General features: G+C 46.3%; 2 protein-coding genes across 4 annotated transcripts in view; one reads left to right on the top strand and one right to left on the bottom strand.

Annotated features, from left to right (window-relative positions):
* LOC310769870 (uncharacterized protein) overlaps positions 1 to 22,401 on the bottom strand; it is a 177,017-nt gene that overhangs the window by 30,674 nt on the left and 123,942 nt on the right. The window lies entirely within an intron of this gene.
* The window catches only part of CMKLR1 (chemerin chemokine-like receptor 1), a 38,335-nt gene continuing 23,319 nt past the window's right edge, over positions 7,386 to 22,401 (top strand). The window contains exons 1-2 of one of the 3 annotated variants that reach the window (XM_083629607.1): positions 7,386 to 7,871; positions 15,826 to 15,992. The gene's annotated coding sequence lies outside the window, so the exon portion shown is untranslated. Of the gene's footprint in view, positions 7,872 to 15,825; positions 15,997 to 22,401 lie in introns of all 3 variants that reach the window. The other 2 variants (XM_083629606.1, XM_083629608.1) reach the window with 2 other exon arrangements.

Genomic DNA, 22,401 nt, shown 5'->3' with positions numbered 1-22,401 from the left:
TTACAATTTTTTAGGGTTTTATCCCAAGACATATACTGCCAGATTAAATTGAGCAGCGGGCCAGATTAGGCCCCCAAAATGGACTTTGGACATGCCTGTTCTAAGTGAATGAGCTAAATACAATTAAGAAGAAGCATATTAATAGTGAAATAATTATTAAGCTCTAACTTAAAATGATTTTTTGTTCATAACAAACTTAATAATGCAAACACATTGGCATTTGGCAAGAACAAAAGTTCCTTTAGAAACGCAATTTACAAAGACTCATAATCTAGTCTCTAGAAACTTGCTATAACATGAAACAATAATAGGTGTCAATATATGATGCAAACTACTAATAATTATAAATAGCAGAATGTAAGCACCCTATATATAGAAATGAGCAAACCAGTGATAATTTAGGGAGCAGGCTAGCAGGCGGGCCCCATTACTTACACCAGGAATCCCCAAACCTGGCCCTCCAGATGTTTTGGGACTACAGCTCCCATCATCCCCAGCTAACAGGGCAAGGGATGATGGGAGTTGTAGTCCCAAAACATCTGGAGGGCCGAGTTTGGGGATACCTGACTTACACCATAGGAGCCTACACAAAATTGCTGTATGTAGGTTTTATTTTATTTATTTTTTATCTTATTTTTTGGGAAATGTACTTCCAGGTCTTTTTACTTTAATTTTTTGGGGGGGCCCAAGAGAGTGGGGCACTAAGCTATAGCTTGTTTAGCTTATACGTAGATCTGGCACTGGGTTGCATCTTCTGGCTCACACTTGCAGGAAGAGGAGGGGATAAGGTCACCTCCTTGCAAAAGGAGGGCAAGGGGGAAAGTGGAATGGTGTTAAAAAGTCAAGGAAGAAGGAAGGATGTGAGTCACGGGCTTTGGAGATGGATATCACTTTACTTCTGCTTTTGATGCCTTCAGAGAAAGGGGGGAAAGCTTGTTCAAGCAAGAAACACTTTCAAGCATGGGTAGGCAACCTTAAGGCCCGGGGGCCGGATCCGGCCCAATCGTCTTCTAAATCTGGCCCACAGACGGTCCGGGAGTCAGCGTGTTTTTACATGAGTAGAATGTGTGCTTTTACCGTATTTTTCGCTCTATAGGACGCACTTTTTCCCCTCCAAAAATGAAGGGGAAATGTGTGTGCGTCCTATAGGGCGAATGCAGGTTTCGCTGAAGCCTGCAGAGTGAGAGGGGAGACCCCGCTGCCTGCCCCGCAAGCTCCGGGGACAGTGGGGAGGCGCAGCGCGTCTTCCCGCTGTCCCCGGACCTGGTCTGAAGGCGGGCGGCAGGGAGAAGAGCGCTTCTCCCCGCTGCCTGCCCCACAAGCTCCGGGGACAGCTGGGAGGCGCAGCGCGTCTTCCTGCTGTCCCCGGACCTGGTCTGAGGGCGGGTGGCAGGGAGAAGAGCGCTTCTCCCCGCTGCCTGCCTCGCAAGCTCCGGGGACAGCTGGGAGGCGCAGCACGTCTTCCCGCTGTCCCCGGACCTGGTCTGAGGGCGGGCGGCAGGGAGAAGAGCGCTTCTCCCCGCTGCCTGCCTCGCAAGCTCCGGGGACAGCTGGGAGGCGCAGCGCGTCTTCCCGCTGTCCCCAGACCTGGTCTGAAGGCGGGCTGCGGAGAGAAGAGCGCTTCTCCCCGCTGCCGGCACCACAAGCGCCTGGGGGGGAAATAAAAATTTTTTCCTTTATTTCCCCCCAAAAAAACTTGATGCGTCCTATGGGCCGGTGCGTCCTATGGAGCGAAAAATACGGTATTTAAAATGCATCTCTGGGTTATTTGTGGGGCATAGTGCATTATTATTATTTTTCCCCAACAAGGTCTGAGGGACAGTGGACCAGCCCCCTGCTGAAAAAGTTGGCTGACCCCTGCTTTAAAGGGTAGTGGTGTCATGTGCCCCAGGGCTCAAAGTGGGAACTGTGTTCAGTGGAACTGGCCCTGTTATAGGTGCCACATAATGCCCAGTCCATATTTGTAAACACTCTAACTTTAAGTTTGGCAGCATGTGCCCTTTGGAACTCCCTGCTTCTTGACACCAGGCCTTTGCTGTGCTCTTTTTGGCCTCTGCTGAAAAACTACCTGTATGTTTAGAAAGCTGATGCGTGTTTTAACCTGTTAATTCTCCTTATTGACAGTGCCTTTTTCTTCAGGGAGTACACAGCGCCGGCCCCTCTTTTTGTTGTTAAAAAGTATGGCGCTTACTAACAGCTTCATGGTGAGTACTGGCACCTAATTTTCTAGAAAAATGAGCACTGCTTATTTATATATCTTTTTTGTAAGCCCCTTGGAGGGTTATGTTGTTGTTTTACAGTGGAGCAGTCTATAATTTTTTATGAAAGTTTACATTTTATAATTGATGGCGCGGCTGAGGGCATTGGCTCTCCTGATGCAGCTGTTCAGGGGAGGGCATGATGACAGACATAGCCCCCCCCCCAAATATTGGGATGGGGCTGGAAAACTGCCCGCCCCCCCCCCCAATCTTGAGGGGCCGGCCCTCGCTGGGCCAGCCCATGGCTGCCATAGAATGTATTTGTTATGTACTGAAGTTCTCACCCTGGGCCAGCAGGGGGATACTGCAGATAGCTTTCACTCAGGTCTACATATGCAAATAAGGGATTGAAAGTGACGTTCAGTGATTGGATAGTTACAGAAAGTGGTTACTGTTACGTTCTAGTGGAGCTCTATATAAGCAGACTGGCTGAATCCTTCAGTTCAGTTCTGTTCTGTGAATAAACAAGAGCTGTTTGAAAAATCGCTGTGTCGTCTGATATGTTCACCCACAACTTAACAGTATCGCACCCAGTACTTTGTTTCTAGGGGTACGCATACCCCTAAACATTTTGTGAATCTTTATACTTTTGTCCATTTACTGTATTTCCCCCCCCCTCAATTTGAACTATAAAATAGGGATTTTCTTGAGTCAAAATGAGAGTACCCCTAAACTTTTTTTTTTAGAAAAAAGCACTGTCCTTCTTTTTCATTTTCTTTTTCTTAATATTATTCTTTATTGATTAAAAATTTCCATATCTATACAAACATTATATGCTATCTCTTTACATATGAAGAAAAAGAATATTATGTAGAGAATAGAAAATTTCTAAAGGAACAAAAAAGAGGGGGGAAATAAAGAAATAACAAAGATACGAAGTAAAAAAAACTCAAAAGAGGAAAAGAAAAGACAAGACAACACTGTCTTTCTGATGCGCCCAAATTCTGCATGCAGAACAGCAGAATTCTGCAATTGGTACCCATTATCATTAGGGCTAGACTGACAGTTCTCCTCAAGGAACTTCCACCTGAATTGAGGGTGAGAAGCGGACAAAAGCAGGCCTATTTTTTTTTGCTCTTTCTTTCACTACTTTTTCTTTTTCTTTCGCTGTTGCTCCAGTTTCAAGCAATAATGGCAGGCCTCCATTTTAATCCCCCGCCATGGCCTCATGAATGAAGCTACATTGTCACCTAGTCGTGTTCCGAGGGGAGTTGTGGGTAAAAACAAGCGGCGGCCATTTTGGGAATACTCCTTCTGCTGCCCCAGTAAGATCCAGACCTCATTTTTGCTGCCCGGAGAGCTGTTCTGGTTCAGAAAAACAACCGCCGCCACCATATCATTAAATACAGATGATAAAGAGTTTCTCACCCACATTAATCACACACCTTCTTGCTTCTAGGCCTGTTGACTGGGACAGTCGCTGCCTCTCCCTTTGGTGCGTTGGTAGTTAGGCATGCAAATAGATCTGTATACCTGAAGGAGCGTCTCCACGCTCATCATTCTGTCCGGACACTGAGGTCCAGTGCCGAGGGCCTTTTGGCGGTTCCCTCACTGCGAGAAGCAAAGCTACAGGGAACCAGGCAGAGGGCCTTCTCGGTGGTGGCACCCACCCTGTGGAACGCCCTCCCAGCAGATGTCAAGGAAATAAGCAACTAACTGACTTTTCAATGGCATCTGAAGGCAGCCCTGTTTAGGGAAGTTTTTAATGTTTCATGTTTTATCGTGTTTTTAATATTCTGTTGGGAGCCGCCCAGAGTGGCTGGGGAAACTCAGCCAGATGGGCGGGGTATAAATTATTATTATTATTATTATTATTATTATTATTATTATTATTATTAAAGGTAAAGGGTAAAGGGACCCCTGACCATTAGGTCCTGTCGTGGCCGACTCTGGGGTTGCGGCGCTCATCTCGCTTTATTGGCCGAGGGAGCCGGCGTTTGTCCGCAGACAGCTTCCGGGTCATGTGGCCAGCATGACTAAACCGCTTCTGGCGAACCAGAGCAGCACACAGAAACGCCGTTTACCTTCCCGCCGGAGTGGTACCTATTTATCTACTTGCACTTTGTGCTTTCAAACTGCTAGGTTGCCAGGAACAGGGACCAAGCAACGGGAGCTCACCCCGTCACGGGGATTCGAACCGCTGACCTTCTGATCGGCAAGTCCTAGGCTCTGTGGTTTAACCCACAGCGCCACCCGCGTCCCCATTATTATTATTACTATTATTATTATTATTATCTGAGGGGGAAGATGGAAGTTGCTGCCAGTGTCGCTTCTGTCGCGAAGGTACACGTGGATTCCTGAAGCACTACAAAGCAGGGAAATCCCTCTTTACAGTCCCTAACTAAGGTCTGGGGGCAGAAATTGCCTCTCTAGCGAAAGTTGGCAGGGACACAAAACATCCCAGGACTCACTGTCAAAGCGATTGTGGAAGAGGCAGGCAGAAAAACCACCTTGTGAGCATTTTGGGGCATCATCGCCCCCGTAAACAATGCATTATTTATCTCGATTAAATCTGCACCTCGGAAGACGCCCGAGGCAGTGTGCGTTGCGCCAATCAAATAACTTTTGCTTAGGGCTGCTTATTTTGCAAACCGGTTGATGGAAGGGGAGAGCAAAGGCAGACAACCTTAACATTCCCCCCCCCAACCCCAGCTTCTCTGGCCTCATCCGGCATTGCCCACCCGCTTCCTGGAATAGGGGACATCCCGGCAGCCCGGAGGACAATTTCCACCAGGTGCCAGAGCAAACCAGAAAGGGGTTGCGAAAGAGGCAAATGAGATCCATCGGTGCGAGTGGGTGGGGGCCTGTTTCTAGGGAGGTTCGCAGCCCAGCTGCTGCCAGGATGTCTGGCTGTCCATCTGGGGAAAGGTCACAGCTCTCTCAGCGCAGAAGGCTGTTCTGCAGTCTGAAGGCCAGTTGATGTGAGCAGGACCAGGGAGAGGGCCACTGCTTTGCTCAAATCCAGCTTGTGGTCTTCCCAAAAAGAGGTATCTGTCTGGCCACGGTGAGAACAGGAAGCTGGGCTAGATTATGGTTACCAGATTTTTTTCAATGAATCCGGGGACACCTCTTTTTTTGGGGGGGGGAAAGCTGAGTAGCAACAGGGAGTCAGTAGCGGGGATGGTGAGGCAAAAGACCCTGGGCCCAAGCACACATGCATATTGTATAAAGGTGCAAAGCCCTTCTTTCGCACCCTGTGAAACATGAATGTGCAGTTTTTTAAAAAATTGGGCAATGGCGTGCCACCCGCCTGTGACTCCCGAGCCTTCCCTGATCTCCTTCCCCCTTGCCCCTTTGTTTTGACAGATCAGGGGAGGCTCAGGAGTCATGGGCAGGTGGCCGTTGCCCAGGAGGGGCCAGCCTGGTAGTGCAGTTGGCTCTGGCTGGCTTCAGGAGATGCTCGCTGCTGTGGCGCAGGAAAAATGGCGGGTGCCACGGCAGCGAGCACTGCCACCAGGCTGGCTCTGGGCTGCTGTGGCTGCTGCTGCCACTTTTCCAGAGGACAGATTTGCAAATCTGGGGACTGTCCCTGGGAACCGGGGACGTCTGGTAACCCTAGGCTAGATGGGGCCTTCTCATGTCCTTATAATTCATGGACGATCAGGCTACCAATGGTTACGAGCCAAATGGCTATTCTCTGCCTCCACAGGCAGTAATGCAGGCCTCTCTCAGTGTCCCTATTTACAGAAGCCGTCCCAGTTTTTGGTTAGATCCTGGAATGTCCCCCTTTTCCTTAAGATGCCCCTATTTTCATTGTAGGAATTTTGGGCACCCCTATTTTCATCGAAGGGTATGGTGTTATGAGACCCCCGAACCATATGCAACCTTTAGAAGCCATCTGAACGCAGCCCTGTATAGGGAAGGTTTTTTTTATAAAAAAATGTTTAATGTTTATATGTACTGTACAGTGGTACCTCAGGTTAAGTACTTATTTCGTTCCGGAGGTCCGTACTTAACCTGAAACTGTTCTTAACCTTAAGCACCACTTTAGCTAATGGGGCCTCCTGCTGCTGCCTTGCCGCCGGAGCACGATTTCTGTTCTCATCCTGAAGCAAAGTTCTAAACCTGAAGCACTATTTCTGGGTTAGCGGAGTCTGTAACCTGAAGCGTATGTAACCCGAGGTACCACTGTATGTTGGAAGCCACCCAGAGTGGCTGGGGCAACCCAGTCAGATGGGCAGGGTCTAATTGTAAAATAATAATAACAACAATTACAACAACTATGAAATAGGACGTCCCTATTTTTTTTTTCAGCAAAGGTCCATCTAGTTAAAGCTATGGTTTTCCCAGTAGTGATGTATGGAAGTGAGAGCTGGACCATAAAGAAGGCTGATCGACAAAGAATGGATGCTTTTGAATTATGGTGCTGGAGGAGACTCTTGAGAGTCCCGTGGACTGCAAGAAGATCAACCCTCTCCATTCTGAAGGAAATCAGCCCTGAGTGTTCACTGGAAGGACAGATCCTGAAGCTGAGGCTCCAATACTTTGGCCACCTCATGAGAAGAGAAGACTCCCTGGAAAAGACCCTGATGGTGGGAAAGGAGAAGGGGACGACAGAGGGAGAGATGGTTGGACAGTGTTCTCGAAGCTACCAACATAAGTTTGACCAAACTGCGGGAGGCAGTGGAAGACAGGAGTGCCTGGCGTGCTCTGGTCCAGTCACAAAGAGTCGGACACAACTAAACAACAACATTTTTATTGTGGAAATGTTGGAGGATATGAGTAATGTTTCTGAATACCAATTGTTGGAAGTTTAAGGAGGAGAGAGGCAGGGTTGTCACACGTCTGGACATAGCTGTGATTTTGCCAAAACAGACAAACTCAACAACTTTTGTGTCCATTGAGGTATCTTGCTGGTCACTGTGAGGACAGGATGGGCATTTGGCCTGATCAGCAAACTTATGTTCTTATGTTCTAACTCTTGTACGGAAACCCCTTTAACCTGAATAGCCCCTCCTCCCCTCCAATGCTGTCCCCACCTGCAGAGTGCAGCCTGTTGCACCTTCATCAGATAAAACAGGCCAGTCTCTCTCCCAAAGACCTCAGTTCCTTTGATTTTTCTGAACGGTGCCTGGAGCAAAATCCCGGTGTGCTAAAAAAAGAGAAAGAAAAGTCTGGCAATGGGTTATTCCCACTACCAGCACTTATTAGCCTATGGCTTTCCAGCAGGCTGTTCGCCAGCTTTCCTAGGTCAGTGGGTTACACCCTCTCCTTCCAGCTGCTGATTTAAGGGAAGGAGTCCCTGCCAAATTTCTCATCCTGATATTCTGGTGGGGCTTGTTTGTTTCCTTTCGTCTTTTTCTCTTCCTCCGTTCTTTAAAAGGGAGATGAAATGCGCACGTTGTGCCTTCATGACTTCAGTTTAGAGGATCTGTGTGTCCTGGGAGCAGCCACTTCTGAGGACGAAGAGGAGTCCCAAATGCTTTCTGAGCATGTGCAAAGGGCATCGCCTCTGCTGAAGGACTTTCTCTGTTACCAGCTCCTTGGAAAGAACTTGGAAATGTTCCTCTCTGCCTTGATGCAACGGTTTGGAGAGATCGGTGCAGCTTCTCGTGGGGAAGAAAAGTGTGAGCTACGAGGCAGAAGCGGTGGAAAATTCAACTAATCCCAAAGGTATTTCCTTCTCGTGTTTTGCTTTCATCTAGCAAACTCTGTGTTTGGTTAGAGTCAGCTAAAACTTGCAGAACTTGAGGGGCTGGTTCGAAAGAGAGCCCTCTGGAAGTGCTTAATTGTTCTGTTTGTTCGGCAAGGCCAGTTTTGCTCAGATGGGATGAAAGAGAATGAATGTTTGAAACGAGGCCATCTCAGTCTTGGGTTTGGATTCTCCCCCTGCCAAATATATATATTTGGGTTTCAGAATTGAATTCTGGCATTTCAAAAGGCTTGTCTCCTGATTGGTTGTGCAAATGAAGTTAGCACAGAATAGTTGACTCAGTGCCATTTCAAATAGTTAGCTGATACCATCAAATGTGGTCTGCTGTTAAAAAATGCGCTGGAAGCCAGGTGTAGATGTTGAGAATAAAATGCGGCCAGAAAAATATTTGCTACCCGGCTTTGCAGAGGAGAATCTGGGGGAGTCCCCCCCCCCCCGGCAACGTAGATGACGCTTCAGCATTCAGCTCTGACATCTGTTCGCCTTGGATTCTGTTCTCCTTTTCTGCCCCCGCTTTCTGCAGAGCTGAACTTCAAACGCCAAGCAAGCACATTTTCTCCTGTTCTGAAGTTCTATGTGGTTGTGAAATAGTTTAATCGGCAATAAACCTCTGGAAGGGGTGTGCGCACCACAGAGACGCAGTGACTTCACTGCGCTGTGTAATCCAAAAACCATATCCCTACTGAAAGCTGAGACAAGCAGGTGTTGCGAAGGCGTTTTCCACCAGGGTCCAGAGTGTCTGGCTTCGGAGCTGCTTTCGCAACAGAGAATCACAGAACTGGGAGCACCAATAGGTCATTTAGTCCACCTTCTGCCATTTATTAAAAATATATATATTATTCATTTACCTTCTTTAACTTGTTAGACGGGAGCAAAGTGCTATGAGCTCCACCCCTGTCCTGAAATCACTGGGAATCTTATGCAGTCACTCATGGGCTTCTCCTGAGATGTCCAAAGGAATTGTTGACACACTTCTAAGTAAACTTTCCCCACCTTAAGGACTAGAAACTTATCTTTAAATAAAGAAGCCTCAATGTCAGCTAACTTCAAGCCTTACTTTGGGGCTTCCATTGGTCACTTGAACAGCCATTATGGGACTAGATATGGACTTGGGGTGATCCAGAAGCGCTTTCCTGATGTTTGAATTTATTATTGAATGAATCCTGGCCCAGTAGACCTGAAGGAGCGTCTCCACCCCCATTGTTCTGCCCGGACACTGAGGTCCTTCTGGCGGCTCCCTCGCTGTGAGAAGCGAGGTTATAGGGAACCAGGCACAGGGCCTTCTTAGTGGCGGTGCCCACCCTGTGGAATGCCCTCCCACCAGATGTCAAGGAAATAAACAACTATCAGACTTTTAGAAGACATCTGAAGGCAGCCCTGTTTAGGGAAGTTTTAAATGACTGATGTTTTATTCCAGGCATAGGCAAACTTGGCCCTCCAGATGTTTTGGGACTACAACTCCCATGATCCCTAGATAACAGGACCAGTGGTCAGGGATGATGGGAATTGTAGTCCCAAAACATCAGGAGGGCCGAGTTTGCCTGTGCCTGTTTTATTCTGTTTTTAATATTCTGTTGGGAGCTGCCCAGAGTGGCTGGGGAAACCCAGCCAGTTGGGTGGGGTATGTATGTATGTAAAGGTAAAGGTAAAGGTAAAGGGACCCCTGACCATTAGGTCCAGTCGTGGCTGACTCTGGGGTTGCAGCGCTCATCTCGCTTTATTGGCCGAGGGAGCCGGCGTACAGCTTCCGGGTCATGTGGCCAGCATGACTAAGCCGCTTCTGGCGAACCAGAGCAGGACACGGAAACGCCGTTTACCTTCCTGCCGGAGTGGTACCTATTTATCTACTTGCACTTTGAGGTGCTTTCGAACTGCTAGGTTGGCAGGAGCAGGGACCGAGCAACGGGAGCTCATCCCGTCACAGGGATTCGAACCGCCAACCTTTTGATCGGCAAGTCCTAGGCTGTGTGGTTTAACCCACAGCGCCATCTGCGTCCCTATGTATGTATGTATGTATGTATAAATAAATAAAATTTCCCAAGGCAGCTTTTAAATTTATTCCCCCCCTCCGCCCAACCACTATTGTGTGATGGGGTGGGGAATTAGTGTGCATACCCATGTATGTGAGCGTGCGTACCTGTGTTTCATAGAACCATAGAATTGTAGAGATAGAAGGGACCCCAGGGCTCATCTAGTCCAACCCTCTACAATGCAGAAATCACGAGGGCATTTTTTGGGGGGGGGGGCCTGGAATTGCATTTATTAATTTTTTTCAAATAATTTTTTATTGTTTTCTTTAAATAACCTTTCCCCAACAATCCATACATTTGTCAAAATATATACCCTTTGACTCTGCCGAGTCCTGACTTCCCTCTGTCCCTTCAATTGGTATCACCTGTCACATTTTTATCACGTATTTTATTCTTACATGTCTACTATTTTACATTGTAGGTGTTACTTCAGTTCTGTTAGTGTCTTTAAGCTTTTACAGTTCTCCTTTAAATACAGTGGTACCTTGGGTTAAGTACTTAATTCGTTCTGGAGGTCTGTTCTTAACCTGAAACTGTTCTTAACCTGAAGCACCACTTTAGCTAATGGGGCCTCCTGCTGCCGCCACGCTGCCGGAGCCCGATTTCTGTTCTTATCCTGAAGCAAAGTTCTTAACCTGAAGCACTATTTCTGGGTTAGCGGAGTCTGTAACCTGAAGCGTATGTAACCTGAAGCGTATGTAACCCGAGGTACCACTGTATTCAATAAATTTACTCCAGTTATTCTGGTATCTCTGGTCATCCTGGTCCCGGATCCTTCCTGCCAATTTGGCAAGTTCTGCAAAGTCTGTCATCTTCATGTGCCACCCTATAATAGTCGGTATGTCTTGTATTTTCCATTTTTGGGCTAGTAGAGTCCTTGCGGCGGCTGTGGCATACATAAATAGTCTTCGGTATTTTATTTTAATTTCCCTTCTCATTAGACCGAGCAGGAAAGCCTACGGTCTTTTGGGAAAGGTATACTTAAATATCTTTTTAAGCTCATTATAAATTAACTCCCAGAATTTTTTCACCTTGTCACAGGTCCACCACATGTGATAGTATCCTCCGTCTACTTCTTTACATTTCCAACATCTTCTATCCCTCTTCCTATACATTTTAGCAAATTTTGTTGGCGTTAAATGCCATCTGTAAAATCATTTTTAATAAGTTCTCTTTCAAAGCCATACATCCAGTGAATCTCAAACCCTCATTCCATAATTTTATCCATGCTTCCAATTCAATATTGTGCCCAAAATCTATGAGGGCGTTTTTATTTCTTGTGTGTCCTGTGTGCGATTTATGGGTGTGGCCACGCCCATCTTGGGTTTGGTCACGCCCTCTGCTGAAACATGGCCCCTGGACACTTGGCAAATGGGAAATGTGGCCCTTGGGTCAGAAAAGTTCCCCCACCTCTTCATGCAGAAAGATTCCCAGCTCAGCATCTCTGGCTAAAAGGGTGGGGCAGAGGCAGATGTCAAGATGCTGGAAAGCCATTGCCGTAAGAACAGAGGGAGCGGTGTTATACCGAAACAGACTACAGTATTTTTCGCTCTATAGGGCGCACTTTTTCCCCTCCAAAAATTAAGGGGAAATGTGTGTGCGTCCTATGGAGCAAATGCAGGCTCCTTGGCTTCAGCGATAGCAACGTGAAGCCTCCAAAGCACAGAGGGAGCGCTCCCTCCGCGCTCCGGAGGCTTCGCATTGCTTTCGCTGAAGCCTGGAGAGCGAGAGGCGTCAGTGCGCACTGACCCCTCTCGCTCTCCAGGCTTCAGCGATAGCTGCCTGAAGCCTTCGGAGCGCAGCGCGAGTTCCCACTGCGTTCTGGAGGCTTCAGGTTCCTTTCGCTGAAGCCGGGAGAGTCTTGCTCTCCTGGCTTCAGCGAAAGGAACCCGAAGCCTGAGTAACGCAGCGGGAACTCGCTCTGTGCTCCAAAGGCTTCAGGGATAGCCGCATGCAGCCCCTCCGGCAGGGAGGCTTCTTTAGCCCCGCACAGCCTATCCCGGCTGGAGAGGTTGCGCGCGGCTAAAGAGGAAGCCAAGACAGCGAGTGGGATCCATCCCGCTCACTGTCTTGGCTGCTTTGCTCTTTGGGGCTGGGGGGGGGGAACCCGGGCTTCCCCCGGCAGCCCCAGCAGCTCTGGGAGAAGCGGACAGGCTGCACGCAGCCTGTACGCTGCTCTTTGCGGCTGCGGGGGGGGGGGGGGATAAGATTTTTTTTCTTGATTTTCCCCTCTAAAAACTAGGTGCGCCCTATGGTCCGGTGCGCCTTATGGCGCGAAAAATACGGTACATATTGGTCCACCTTGCTCTGTATTTTCTGCTGTTTTGCAGTGTCTGTCCAGGATTTCAGACATTAACTGCCCCAAATCCATCCTCATGAATGACTCACGACATTCTGCAGCAAAAAAAGGAAAAGGAGGTTTCTTTTTTTTTTTTAAATAAATTTTTATTAAAATTTTCCATCTTAGTAAAAAAATCAAAAAAGAAAGAAAAAAAATTAAAAAACACATAAAGTTTACAATCCGTATTTTCAATGACATATTTCCCTGACTTCCCCACACCTCCCCTTCTTATATTCCAATTCAAATTGTTAGTTCAACAAGTTCTTATCCCCAATTTTTAACCTTTTTATATTTAGTTCATTTTAAAGAAAAAACCAATTTTAACTTATAAACATCCATATTTATATATGAAGGAGGTTTCTAGCATCCTGTATTTATATATAAAGGAGGTTTCTAGCATCCTGTAGTCGTCATTTGTTGGAGAAAGCGGAAAGCATTGGTTGTGCATCTGGTGGGTTTCTCAAATGCTGGCACCAGAGTCAGCCTTGTCGCAGAGAGAACGCAGGAAGCCGGCCTTCTATCAGGCCAGCCTGTTTCCTACGCAGCCCAGGATTTACTCAGACTAGCAGCCAATCTCCAAAGCCTCTGGCTGCTGTATAGGAAGGGGTGACTTTGCCAGATGCAGTTTCTCATTTTCCCAGCCTTAAGTTTAGCTCTCCACATCAGGTTGTGAATCGTTCCCCCTCCCCTTCTTCTTAAAGTCTCACCAGCGTTTTAGTGTGAATCTGATATATACTCAGAGTCGAGAGTGGATTTCATGCTTTTTATTCAGCTCATAGTAGTGAGGAGGAATCGAAGTTCCCCCAGAATGTCTGCTTTATACACATTATTTACACAATGGGCCCCACGTGATTGGCTAATTCTGGGATTCACCTGTAGGCCAATCAGATTGCTGAAGGAGATAAGTAACTATACAACCTTTAGAAGACATCTGAACGCAGCCCTGTAGAGGGAAGTTAAAAAAAAAAAGTTTAATGTTTTATTATGTTTTTATATATGTTGGAAGCTGCCCAGAGTGGTTAGGGCAACCTAGTCAGATGGGCAGGGTATAAATAATAAAATATGAGCTCAGTTTGGTTCGGGTACAAAAAATAAATTCCTAGGTTCAGAGGCACCCTATCACTTCATTCTAATTATATGTGTTTTGCACCTGGCTTGGGCTGGTAGATCTTTTGGTTCTAGTAGCAAACATCTCACCCCTGCTGTGCTGGGCTTGTCCAACATTGGTTGTGTGTTCTTTTATAATAATTTTTATTTGGTTTTACAAATATTAATTTATAACAATCCAAACTGCATATCCATATTTAGAGATTTCTCCAAATCTCTGGACTTCCCACCTTCCCCTCCATGGGTCCTATTGTACACCCTCTTAACTGCATATTATTTCATAATCCATATTTTGTACTTTTCCATATTGTCCATGACATTTGCTACAAGTGTTATTAAAATCCTGCTAATGTTTTCATCTGTTTACAGTTGTCTCCTACTGTAGATAAATTATAAAATTTCCCCTTCTTTATTGAAGTTTTTGTCTTCTTGGTTCTTGAGCTTTCCAGTCAGTTTTGCCATTTCAGTGTAGTCCAAAAGCTTGGTTTGCCATTCCTCTCTCATCAGGACTCTTTCTTCTTTCCAACTCTGAGCTGATAACATGCGTGTGGCTGTTGTCACATACAAGAAAAGTCTTTTCTGTTCCTTTGGGATGTTGGTACCTACAGTTCCTAATACAGTGGTACCTTGATTCTCAAAGTTAATCCGTTCCGGAAGTCTGTTCCAAAACTAAAGCATTCCAAAACCAAGACGCGCTTTCCCAAAGAAAGTAATCCAAAATGAATTAATCCGTTCTAGACTTTTAAAAACAATCCCTAAAACAGCAGTCTAGCATGAATTTTACTATCTAACAAGACGATTGATCCATAAAATGCAAGCAATAATCAAGGTAAAGGTAAAGGGACCCCCGACCATTAGGTCCAGTCGTGGCCGACTCTGGGGTTGCAGCGCTCATCTCTCTTTACTGGCCAAGGGAGCCGGTGTAAGGCTTCCGGGTCATGTGGCCAGCATGACTAAGCCGCTTCTGGCGAACCAGAGCAGTGCACGGAAACGCCATTTACCTTCCCACTGGAGCGGTATCTATTTATCTACTTGCACTTTGACATGCTTTCGAACTGCTAGGTTGGCAGGAGCAGGGACCGAGCAACGGGAGCTCACCCCGTCATGGGGATTCAGACTGCTGACCTTCTGATCGGCAAGTCCTAGGCTCTGTGGTTTAACCCACAGCGCCACCCGCATCCCTAATAATCAAGGTACTGTACTATAAAAGAAATAAGGCAGTATTGTAGATGATAAAAATTAACATTATTGTTTTTTCTTACCTGCACTGATGATAATCATTGTTTGGATGGGGGGCTTTTATCCATTTCCGCAGTCACACGTTCAATCAATCAGTAGCTGAACTGGGTTCCACACAATCACAAAAATAAATTAACTGAAAAAGCCTCAAAAATAAAAAAGCCAAATTAAATAGCAAAAACAAAAGCGCCAGAGTTAATCCTTTCCAGAAGTCCATTTGACTTCCGAAATGTTTGAAACCCAAGGCGCAGCTTCTGATTGGTGCAGGTGCTCCAGAAACAATAGCCGACAGCCTCATTGGACGTTCGGCTTCTGAAAAACGTTCTAAAACTGGAACACTTACTTCTGGGTTTTTGGCGTTTGAGAACCAAGGCATTTGAGAACCAAGGTACCACTGTAATAAAGCTTCTGGTTTATTTGTTTTTTACAAAAGTTATTTTAAACATTTTTTTCAATTCATTATATATATCATTTCCCAGAATGCTTTCATTACCTTACACATCCACCACATATGAGAAAAGGTACCTTCTTTTTCTTTGTACTTGTCTTATACATTTTTGCTGACTTAAAGATAAAGGGAGCCCTGACCATTAGGTTGGCAGGAGCAGGGACCGAGCAACAGGAGCTCATCCCATTGCGGGGATTCAAACCACCGACCTTCTGATCGGCAAGTCCTAGGCTCTGTGGTTTAACCCACAGCGCCACGCCCTTACTTTTGCTAACTTACTAGGAGTCAAATACCACCGGTACATCATTTTCATCCCGTTTTCTTTCAGCGTACAACATGCTGAGATTTTCAAATCAATTTCCCATAACCTTTCCCAGTCTGAAAGTTGAATATTGTGCCCTAAATCCCCTGCCCAGTGTAAACATTGGCTGTGTCTTCTGGTGTGGACAACTGGTTGGTGACCCAAAGAACCCTGCTTGCTGCCTGACAAGGCCAGAATTTGCCCCTGGCAGCAAAGATGCTGACCATAGCCTCTTTTTGGAGAAGCGAGGCGACATCCCTGCGATGGCTGATGCAGCTGACTTTGCATGACAGCTGTGGAAGGAAGGAGGACTTCACCACAGTTTCTTAGAATAATAAAGCCACTTCCTCACTGAGATGCCAGTAGCAGCGGAGGGTGCTTTTGACTGGAACCTCTGCAGCCTAGATCCAAAAGTCCCTCTCTGCTTTTCTCTCTCTCTTAAATAAAGGGACACCTTGATTTCTTGGCACCAGACAACACACGTCCACTTCAGCAGTCCTCATAAGAAATGCTGGTTTCATTCAAACGCAGTTGGCCAACTCTGAGCAGCTGTTGATATAGCCCAGGATCAGTTCCTCTGAAGGGTGGACCCAGGAGACTGGCATTTTCCTCACTGTAGGTAAGCTGATTTTCCATCTCACCTCCATCTATTCTAGGATTCATGTGATGATGGGCTGGCCTGATTCTGATCCTGGTGGCCTCACAGGAGCTAGAGATTGGGGTAGTGATGGGTTGGTGTCCAAAAGGGAGAGAAAGAGAACCTCAGTGTCACTTCTAATTCTGTGTGACAGACAGACACTTTATTTAGTGGTGGCTATAGAGCAGGGGTCCCCAACCTGTGGCCTATGGGCCAGAAGCGGCCCACAGCGGCCGTTTAACCGGCCCCCGAGCTGCCCCCGAACTGAGCCGCCCACTGAACGAGTTCCTGTGCGCTGCACTAAACCGGCGCAGTGTGGCGCAGGGACTCCCTTCTGCGGCTCTGGAAATTACTTCTGCGTATGCCCAGATGCTGGAAATCGCTTCTGCGCATGCCCAGATGCCGAAAATTGCTTCTGCACAGGTGCAATTTTCAGCATCTGGGCATGCACAGAAGCGATTTCCGGTGCCGTGGACATGAGCAGACGCGATTTCTGGCATCGCGCTGCACCGGCCCGACCCACGGAGGATCTCCGTGGCAGTGATCCGGCCCATGCCTAGTAAGCCTTGCCAAGCCCTGCTATAGAGAATGGTAACATTGGGCATTTGCTGGTGGTGCTGTGGGTTAAACCACAGAGCCTAGGACTTGCTGATCAGAAGGTTGGTGGTTCGAATCCCCACGACGGGGTGAGCTCCTGTTTCTCAGTCCCTGCTCCTGCCAATCTAGCAGTTGAAAAGCACGTCAAAGTGCAAGTAGATAAATAGGTACCACTCCGGCAGGAAGGTAAGCGGCGTTTCCGTGCGCTGCTCTGGTTCGCCAGAAGCGGCTTAGTCATGCTGGCCACATGACCCGGAAGCTGTACGCCGGTTCCCTTGGCCAATAAAGCGAGATGAGCGCCGCAACCCCAGAGTCGGCCACGACTGGACCTAATGGTCAGGGGTCCCTTTACCTTTATAACTAATAGGAGGATGATTTTGAAGAACTGTTTTGTCCCGCAGAAGGCGATGCTAGGTCACATGGACCAAAGGTCCTAGGCCAGTGTGCAAAGCATCTTAGTAGGCAATGCTATCACTTAGTAGGCAATGCTATCACTTAGTAGGCAATGCTATCACTTCTAGATCCAACCCTCTCATTACTGGTCCCTTTGGCATTGACTGATGGACCCATCCAAGGACTCTCTGCTGTCAAATTTCATAGAATCATGGAATTGTTGAGTTGGAAGGGTCATCTAGAGCAGGAAACAGAGCTTTAAAAAATCCCTGACCTCTGTTTAAAAACCTCCAAGGAGGAAGAGATCTCCAAAGTCCATTCCACTGTCGATTAGTTCTTACCCTCAGAAAGTTCTTCCCAATGTTTCATCAGAATCTTCTTGTCATTTGAATCTATCAGTTCAGGTCCTCCCCTCTGGAGTAGCACAAAAACAAGCTTGCTTCATCTTCCATGTGACAGACAACCCTTTAGATATTTGAAAATATTTCTTTTTTTATATTCCTGGTTGAAGTTTTTTCTCAGCACTTTGGCTGAGGAGAAGAGTGGTTTTCTTTTTCTCTTTTTGGGGGGGACGAGGGGAACGGGAACATGTAACCCAATCCCTTCACTTAACTCAGATGGTTTGTGATTCAAAATCACCACAACTGCAGCTTACCCCTTTAAATAATGCTTTGCACTCCTAAATTAGTTCTTCATCTCTCCCACTCAACCGTTTCCCCTCACGAAAAGGTCCTTCAAATATCAAAAGCTTGTACTTCCATGAGCTTGAACGGAATGTTTGCCCATTTAGATATTTTGATTCAAAAGTAGTGTGGATGAAAATGTCTGTTTTGGTATCTCTCAGTGTCTTATTTCTCCCATATTACGTCAAAAGTCTGCACAAAAGTTCATGTCAAAAATCTACACAAGAATGTGTACGGATATTCATGAACATTTCTAGTAATATTTTTTATGCAATTTGCTTAATAATGCAAGCAATTTTTTCTTAATATGATTCTTAAAAAAAAAGAAGAAGCTCAGATAAATGCTTCCATTCACATAATCTCAATGTTTTTTTGGAGGCGGGGTGTGTGTGTGTGTAATGAAAAACTGAAAATAAATTGAGACATGAATGTTAGAAATTATGTTAATGTAAGCCAATACGAAAGACGTGCATATGAAAAATGGGAAGTTAGCGGAAAGAAAGAGGTGTGAGGGAACAGATTTAAATTTTGTACACTTTTTTTGTTTTTGTTTGGAGAACCGCATTGCAAAATTTGGAGAAGTGTATGGCTGCCTTTTGGTTTGCGTGTTGGTTTGGGAAATGTGAATTAGGTCACTTTGTGTTAGGATGCAAATTTCTGAACAAATTTCTGCTCCATCCCTAGTGTCGCAAGGGAGGACTATTTCCTAAAACTCACTACAGTTATGTACAAATTCACTTTCTTCGTTAAAAATGAAAGCAAAAGAAGTTTTGTTTACTGTCCTTTAGTTTCTGGTCTGCTGCGGCTGCTGCCCCATTTTATCTGGATTGTCTTTCTCTTGTTGAGAAGTCTTTGAGAACTTTGTATCAGAAGTTCCTGGCCATTGAGAAGCCACTTGTATGGATGGTAACTGGAGCGTTCCCAAGGCCTCCCAACCCCCCGCTGTGGGTCATCAGCATATTAAAGGTAAAGGTAAAGGTAAAGGGACCCCTGACCATTAGGTCCAGTCGTGGCCGACTCTGGGGTTGCGGCGCTCATCTCGCTTTATTGGCCGAGGGAGCCGGCGTACAGCTTCCGGGTCATGTGGCCAGCATGACTAAGCCGCTTCTGGCGAACCAGAGCAGTGCACGGAAATGCCGTTTACCTTCCTGCCGGAGCGGTACCTATTTATCTACTTGCACTTTGACGTGCTTTTGAACTGCTAGGTTGGCAGGAGCAGGGACCGAGCAACGGGAGCTCACCCCGTCGTGGGGATTTGAACCGCCGACCTTCTGATCGGCAAGCCCTAGGCTCTGTGGTTTAACCCACAGCGTCACCCGTGTCCCATCAGCATATTACTGACAAAATAATAATAATAATTAATTATTTATACTCCGCCCATCTGGCTGAGTTTCCCCAGCCACTCTGGGCGGCTCACAATCGAGTATTAAAAACAATATAGCATTAAATATTAAAAACTTCCCTAAACATATTCCAAAACTCTGGATAACCCCATTCAGTCATTTCATGTAGATGTTAGGCTTAGGGATAATGACAGGGAATAAAATCAAACCCTGAAGTCTCCATGGGGTCAAAGAACAATCCCCAAGCATCACCCTCTGGAAACAACCACCCAAGTAGGACCAGAACCGTTGCAAAGCGATGCGGTGCTACCCGCCCCTACAGTACCGGATTTACGTATAAGCTAAACAAGCTATAGTTTAGGGCCCCACTCTCTTGGGGGCCCCAAAAAAGTTTAAAGAAAAAACAAACCTGGATGTACATTTCCAAAATATAAGTAAAAAAACAAATAAAATAAAACCTACATATAGCAACAGTGTTTTGTGTTGTGTAGGCTCCTATGATGTAAGTAATGGGCCCCGTCTGCTAGCCTGCTCCCTAAAACATCACTGGTTTGCCCATTTCTATATATAGGGTGGGATGTGGGTGGCGCTGTGGGTTAAACTACAGAGCCTAGGACTTGCCGATCAGAAGGTCAGCGGTTTGAATCCCCGCGACGGGGTGAGCTCCCGTTGCTCGGTCCCAGCTCCTGCCAACCTAGCAGTTCAAAAGAACGTCAAAGTGCAAGTAGATAAATAGGTACCGCTCTGGCAGGAAGGTCAACGGCGTTTCCGTGTGCTGTTCCGTGCTTCTGGTTCGCCAGAAGCAGCTTAGTCAATCTGGTCACATGACCCAGAAGCTGTACGCCAGCTCCCTCGGCCTATAGAGCAAGATGAGCGTGCAACCCCCAAGTTGGCCACGACTGGACCTAATGGTCAGGGGTCCCTTTACCTTTACCTATATATAGGGTGCCTACGTTCTGCATGGACTGGTTGCATGGCAACATGTACAAATGGCTTTAGATACCTATTAGGTCCATAAATTACCATATAGCATATATTCAACACAAAAAAACCAGCGACCATTTGTTGTTGACAAAGGACAGCTGGACATATAAAGGGCCTCATTACATTCAGTAGCTTAGGGCCTCATAAAACCTAAATCCGGCCCTGCACCCCTAACTTGGACAGCCACTCCAGAAGGATCCCATGGCTGATGGTACTGAAAGCCGCTGAGAGGTCAAGGAGAATTAACAAGGTCACATTTCTCCTCTGTCTTCCAACAGAGGACATAGTCGATCTTGCAAAGCTGATTAGCTATACTGTCTTCAAGGGCAGCCCCATGAAAATTGGATTACAGTAATCTAGTTAGAAGGCTACTAGGCTATGGCAAGGCCGTCTCAGTCCAGGAATAGCCTTAGCTGGTGTAAGGTAAAGGTAAACCATTAGGTCCAGTCATTGCCGACTCTGGGGTTGCAGCGCTCATATCACTTTATTGGCCGAGGGAGCCGGCGTACAGCTTCCGGGTCATGTGGCCAGCAGGACTAAGCTGCTTCTGGCGAACCAGAGCAGCGCACGGAAACGCCGTTTACCTTCCCGCCGGAGCGGTACCTATTTATCTACTTGCACTTTGACGTGCTTTTGAACTGCTAGGTTGGCAGGAGCAGGGACCGAGCAACGGGAGCTCACCCCGTCGTGGGGATTTGAACCGCCGACCTTCTGATTGGCAAGCCCTAGGCTCTGTGGTTTAACCCACAGCGTCACCCGCGTCCCTTTCTTAGCTGGTGTACCAGCTGAAAAATACACTCCATGCCAGTGGTAATAGTGCTGAATCGATGAGGAGCCCCAGGCTACAAATTTGCTCCTTCGAGAAGAGTGTGACTCAATATGGAACAGGCTGTTTACCTAATTTCCAGACAGGTTAACCATCAGCCCACAACATCTCTTTCTTTTTATCAGGATTTATTCTGAAAGATTTCCTTCAAAGTCCCCCTCTAAAGACAGGGAAACTGAGGCGAGGTTTGGCGTGACTTACTGAAATCCCCCTGCTATTTCCTGGTGAAAGTCCAATTTCTTTAAGGCCAGGACCTTTTTTCTTTTGTGCAATACAAAAGACTCCTCACATTTCAGTGTGAAGGGATGGAAAGGTTAAGAAAGAAAGAACGAAGGAAAAAAAAATGCTTGCGGGGATTTTCTTTTGCAGAAGTGAAAACAATGTATTTGCAATGGTTAGACCAGGAAAGCAAAACAAATGGAGGGGGGGAAATGAAGGAAGTGTAGAGATTTGTGGAAGGTTGGCTGCCGCGATGATTTCAATTCTCTCCTTGTTTGCGTAGTTAAAAGGACATCTGTTCATAGTTCCCTCTTGCAGATTTCTCAGGGAGCGTTTTCATCAGGGCTCTGGTATTGAGGAAACGAGAGTTTCCTCATTTAACATCAACATGTTGTGCTCGGATTTCAGTCCTGTGACTCTGGAGGATTTAGACACACATGAAGGAAGAAAGAGTTGGAAGCAGCCTGGTTTTCAACCAGCTGTGCATTTTTAAAGGCTTTTGTGGGGGTCAAGGCTTGCGCAAGAGAGTAAGCCCACTTTGTCAAGAAAGCTGGAGACGGTTTGAAAGAGGGATGGGTGTGAATACTTTTCCTGCTTTTGATATTCTGATAAACAGGTCTGCCTGACTTTTAAAGTGTTTGCGAAGCCTCGATGGAAGGAGACAGTGGGATGAAAGAAATGTATTTTCGTGTGTGCCCAGTTGCCAAGTGTCGCGCAACTCCAGGGTTTCCTAGAGATTAGTGTCTTTGGAATAAAGGTCACTGGTTTGATTGATATTATTTTGATTGATATTATTTTATTGCATTTTCTGCTGCTTTTCATTCAAATGAATCTCAAGGGGGCTTACAAACAATAAACAACATCAACATCAGAAATGCAGCATAAATCATGTGGAATAGTTAACAAGTCATTGATAAAGCAGTTGCAATCTATAAAACCCTGTTAACCAAACAGCAGCTGAAAAATAAGCTGAATATCACAATGACAGCAAAGGTCACATCATCGGTACATAGAACCATAGAATTGTAGAGTTCGACTCATCTAGTCCAATGCAGGAATCTCAGCTAAAGCATCCAGCACAGATGGCCATCCTCCTCTGCTCTTAAAAACCTCCAAAAAAGGAGTCTGCAACCTCCCAAGGGAGACTATTCTACTGTTAAACAGCTTTTACGGTCAGAAAGTTCTTCCTGATGTTTAGTCATAATCTCCTTTCTTGCAACTTGAAGCCATTGGTTTGAGTCCCACGCTCCAGAGCAGGAGAAAACAAACTTGTTCTTGTTAATTATTATTTTTTGCATATATATACAACCTGAACATAAGAGTACAGCATTCACACAGCAAG

The sequence above is a fragment of the Podarcis filfolensis genome (assembly GCF_964270895.1).
Source record: "Podarcis filfolensis genome assembly, chromosome: 8".
Lineage (NCBI taxonomy): Eukaryota > Metazoa > Chordata > Lepidosauria > Squamata > Lacertidae > Podarcis > Podarcis filfolensis.
Note: the sequence above shows the minus strand (reverse complement) of the source record. Positions and strands in the feature narration are given on the sequence as shown.